At 45.8% G+C, this 5,289-nt stretch overlaps 1 long non-coding RNA gene across 1 annotated transcript; it reads left to right on the top strand.

The window, feature by feature from the left end:
• The first annotated feature begins 667 nt into the window (after positions 1-667).
• Positions 668-1,259, top strand: LOC125537749. Its single transcript, XR_007296092.1, has 2 exons — positions 668-804; positions 911-1,259. It is a non-coding gene; the product is annotated as an uncharacterized LOC125537749 (long non-coding RNA).
• The last annotated feature ends 4,030 nt before the right edge of the window (positions 1,260-5,289 follow it).

Genomic DNA, 5,289 nt, shown 5'->3' with positions numbered 1-5,289 from the left:
ATGATGAATCTATCACACCGACTTCGTATTATGAATTTGGATATATTTCTCTACAAATTTGATCAAACTTAAATAGTTTGACTTTTCAAAAAAGTTATATACCTTATATTTTAAAACATAATGTGTTTTTTAAGAAACCGAACAACACTAGCGGCGCAACAAAGCGAGCCCAACCCTTCTAGTATAATATTAAACCATGAATGCCCATCCTCTTCCAGCTTGCCAACAAAATAATTGAAGTGAAAAGATTCCCAATCATGCACGTCCTCTCAAGATTCTTTTTATTTGTGTCTCTATCTAGCACTTAGTAGTTTATATAGCATGTGTCTAGGCAAGACATCACTTTCTAGTTTATATAGCATGTGAACCCTAGAGTGAGGCTTTTGGTGCTCGGCCTACAGACAGGCCGGAATCTGGTGCGTTTCTATGGGCTTTGGGATTCTGAAGCAATCACTTCGTTGCAGCAGTGTGACAGGCCTAGTGGGCGACATACAGTCTATGTTACTCCTATATTCGCACGTATTGTGTTCGGCCCACCAACCATGGTTGTTCCCGGGCCTCCTTGGAGGCACTACGTGGCCTGCACCGGATTTTTGGGACAGGTTTGGTGTTTCAAAACACAACAGGTAAAATGGGCCCCGTGACCTTTGTGGAGCAGGTAGAGCCACGGGACGGGGTTGCCTCGGCATCCCCTTTTCTTCCACAGATCCTCACCGCAGCGGCCGCTCTGTTCTTCCATAGACGTGCACCGCGGCAGCGATTCTGGACCAGCAAGATATCCACTGACGGCCTCGAGCTCGACGGGTAGGTTCATTTTGTTGAGCTGGTTGCCTTCTTTCATTCTTTGCGTGTGGATTCGACAGTGTTCGATTGGAAACTTCTTTCCTGATGGGGCTATATTTGATTGCAGCAGGGGGGAGTCGTGCCTGCTGGATGGAAATGGTTCTGTGTTCCAAGTGGAGTTCCAAGATTCCATGAGTGCACCAGCTCTAGAGATCGAGAAGGGGGGCGAAGCACAGGAAGCTGGAGATGGACAGAGATATGAGGTGTGCTCTGAAGCTATGAGCGGCTGGACATGGAAGTTAGTGTGGTTTTCCCTCATATTAGTTTTGCACCTGCTCAGTGTAGTTTTTTCTTGGTCGTGGGTGTACTGGTTATATGATATTTGGTGGAAATAGAATTTTTTGCTGATGGACACAAACCTTGGCACCGTTGTAGGTGACTTCCCTGGCTGAAATGTTCACCGTAATTTGACCGACCATCTTTTTCATTCACTCGTAGTCATACAAGCCTATTCTGGGAGTTACTCCTTGTGGCTTGTTTAGTACGCCGAGCTCTAGACTATCAAGAATGAACAACTGAGTTGCAAACATGCGAAAAGGGTAACCATGAGAGTGCACACAAAATGGTTTAATAATAACTAATGCTTTATTTGTTGGTCGAAAAGATGTCATACCTGCAAGAACAAATGGCAGCCAACTATATGCATAGTTGGGTTCCTCTTTGAAACATCAGTTTTGAACTTCCTCACAGCTTGTAACAAATGCTTCAGTACATAAGCACTCCTATTCCAATCTCTGATCTTGCCCACATCATTGAGTCCTGACCAGAATTCTATTGATATATAATCGTTTTTGGCTGGCTGCGACAAGGCGATCATAATACCGTGTATTTTCACCACTTCACATCAGCTAGGAGAAGAAGAAATTTAATAAAGAAGTTGAGGAATGATACAGGTGGCTGGGTTGAGGGGAATGATAACATGTGTCCGCTCATCAAAGATTACTTCAGTAGCATTTTCACATCTAGCGAGGGGGATATTGACCCGACTGTACTAAACTCTATTAAACCATCTGTTTCAAACTGTTGGAAATATGCCCTAGAGGCAATAATAAAATGGTTATTATTGTATTTCCTTGTTCATGATAATTGTCTATTGTTCATGCTATAATTGTATTAACTGGAAACCGTAATACATGTGTGAATACATAGACCACAACATGTCCCTAGTGAGCCTCTAGTTGACTAGCTCGTTGATCAACAGATGGTCATGGTTTCCTGACCATGGACATTGGATGTCATTGATAACGGGATCACATCATTAGGAGAATGATGTGATGGACGAGACCCAATCCTAAGCATAGCACAAGATCGTGTAGTTCGTTTGCTAAAGCTTTTCTAATGTTAAGTATCATTTCCTTAGACCATGAGATTGTGTAACTCCCTGATACCGTAGGAGTGCTTTGGGTGTACCAACGTCACAACGTAACTGGGTGGCTAAAAAGGTGCACTACGGGTATCTCCGAAAGTGTCTGTTGGGTTGGCACGAATCGAGACTGGGATTTTTCACTCCGTATGACGGATAGGTATCTCTGGGCCCACTCGGTAATGCATCATCATAATGAGCTCAATGTGATTAAGTAGTTAGTCACGGGATCATGCATTATGGAACGAGTAAAGTGACTTGCCGGTAACGAGATTGAATGAGGTATTGGGATACCGACGATCGAATCTCGGGCAAGTAACATACCGATTGACAAAGGGAATTGCATACGGGATTGCTTGAATCCTTGACATCGCGGTTCATCCGATGAGATCATCGTGGAACATGTGGGAGCCAACATGGGTATCCAGATCCCGCTGCTGGTTATTGACCGGAGAACGTCTCGATCATGTCTGCATGGTTCCCGAACCCGTAGGGTCTACACACTTAAGGTTCGGTGAAGCTAGAGTTGTTATGGGAAATAGTATGTGGTTACCGAAGGGTGTTCTGAGTCCCGGATGAGATCCCGGACATGACGAGGAGCTCCGGAATGGTCCGGAGGTGAAGATCGGTATATTGGACGAAGGGTATTGGAGTCTGGAATTGTTCCGGGGGTACCAGGTGATGACCAGCGTGTCCGAAAGGGGTTTCGGAGGCCCCGGCAAGCGTTGGGGGGCCTTATGGGCTAAGGGGAGAGGGCACATCAGCCCACTAAGGGGCTGAGCGCCCCTCCCACCCCATCTCACGTAACCAGGAGAGGTGGGGGCGCCACCCCTAGGGCAGCCACCCCTCCCGGCTTGGGGGGGCAAGTTTCCTAGGGGGTAGGGGCGCCCAAACCCATCTAGGGTTTCCCCTGTGGCCGTCGCCCCTCCCCTAGGGAACCCTAGGGCGCCTCCCCCTCCTCCCTTCCCCCTATATATAGTGAGGGAGAGAGAGGGCAGCCGCACCCCTTCCCCTGGTGCAGCCCTCTCCCTCCTCCAACACCTCCTCCTCGTCCGTAGTGCTTGGCGAAGCCCTGCCGGAGAACCACGAGCTCCATCACCACCATGCCGTCGTGCTGTCGGAATTTTCCCTCAACTTATCCTCTCCCCTTGCTGGATCAAGAAGGAGGAGATGTCCCCGGGCTATACGTGTGTTGAACGCGGAGGCACCGTTGTTCGGTGCTTAGATCGGATTCGGCCGCGATCTGAATCGCTTCGTGAACGACTCCACCGACCGCGTTCTTGTAACTCTTCTGCTTAGCGATCTTCAAGGGTATGAAGATGCACTCCCTCTCTCTCGTTGCTAGTATCTCCTAGATTGATCTTGGTGACACGTAGGAAAATTTTGAATTTGTGCTACGTTCCCCAACAGTGGCATCATGAGCTGGTTCTATTGCGTAGATTCTATGCACGAGTAGAACACAAGTAGCTGTGGGAGTTGGTTTTGTTCAATATGCTTACCGTTACTAGTCCTATCTTGTTTCGACGGTATTGTGGGATGAAGCGGCCCGGACCGACCTTACACGTACACTTACGTGAGACAGGTTCCACCGACTGACATGCACTTGTTGCATAAGGTGGCTAACGGGTGCCAGTCTCTCCCACTTTAGTCGGATCGGATTCGATGAAAAGGGTCCTTATGAAGGCTAAATAGCAATTGGCATATCACGTTGTGGTTTTGGCGTAGGTAAGAAACGTTCTTGCTAGAAACCTATAGCAGCCACGTAAAAAACTTGCAACAACAATTAGAGGACGTCTAACTTGTTTTTGCAGCATATGCCGTGTGATGTGATATGGCCAAGAAGGATGTGATGAATGAAATATATGTGATGTATGAGATTGATCATATTCTTGTAATAGGAATCACGACTTGCATGTCGATGAGTATGACAACCGGCAGGAGCCATAGGAGTTGTCTTTAATTATTGTATGACCTGCGTGTCACTGAATAACAACATGTAATTACTTTACTTCATTGCTAAACCGTTAGCTATAGTAGTAGAAGTAATCAGTTGGCGAGACAACTTCATGGAGACACGATGATGGAGATCATGGTGTCATGCCGGTGACGATGATGATCATGGAGCCCCGAAGATGGAGATCAAAAGGAGCAAAATGATATTGGCCATATCATGTCACTATTTGATTGCATGTGATGTTTATCATGTTTATGCATCTTATTTGCTTAGAACGACGGTAGTAAATAAGATGATCCCTCATAATAATTTCAAGAAAGTGTTCCCCCTAACTGTGCACCGCTGTGAAAGTTTGTTGTTTCGAAGCACCACGTGATGATCGGGTGTGATAGATGCTAACGTTCACATACAACGGGTGTAAGCCAGATTTACACATGCAAAACACTTAGGTTGACTTGACGAGCCTAGCATGTACAGACATGGCCTCGGAACACAAGAGACCGAAAGGTCAAACATGAGTTGTATAGTAGATACGATCAATATGAAGATGTTCACCGATGATGACTAGTACGTCTCACGTGATGATCGGACACGGCCTAGTTGACTCGGATCATGTATCACTTAGATGACTAGAGGGATGTCTATCTGAGTGGGAGTTCATTAAATAATTTCATTAGATGAACTTAATTATCATGAACATAGTCAAAAGGTCTTTGCAAATTATGTTGTAGCTCGAGTTTTAGTTCTACTGTTTTTAGATGTGTTCCTAGAGAAAATTTAGTTGAAAGTTGATAGTAGCAATTATGCGGACTGGGTCCGTAAACTGGGGATTGTCCTCATTGCTGCGTAGAAGGCTTATGTCCTTAATGCACCGCTCGGTGTGCTGAACCTCGAACGTCATCTGTGGATGTTATGAACATCTGACATACACGTTTTGATGACTACATGATAGTTCAGTAATGTTAAATGGTTTAGAATTGTGGCGCCGAAGACGTTTTTTGAAACGTCGCGGAACATATGAGATGTTCCAAGGGCTGAAATTGGAATTTTAGGCGCGTGCCCACGTCAAGAGGTACGAGACCTCCTACAAGTTTCTTAGCCTACAAACTAATTGAGAAAAGCTCAATCG

The sequence above is a fragment of the Triticum urartu genome, chromosome 1, assembly GCF_003073215.2.
Source record: "Triticum urartu cultivar G1812 chromosome 1, Tu2.1, whole genome shotgun sequence".
In the NCBI taxonomy this organism is placed as follows: domain Eukaryota; kingdom Viridiplantae; phylum Streptophyta; class Magnoliopsida; order Poales; family Poaceae; genus Triticum; species Triticum urartu.
Note: the sequence above shows the minus strand (reverse complement) of the source record. Positions and strands in the feature narration are given on the sequence as shown.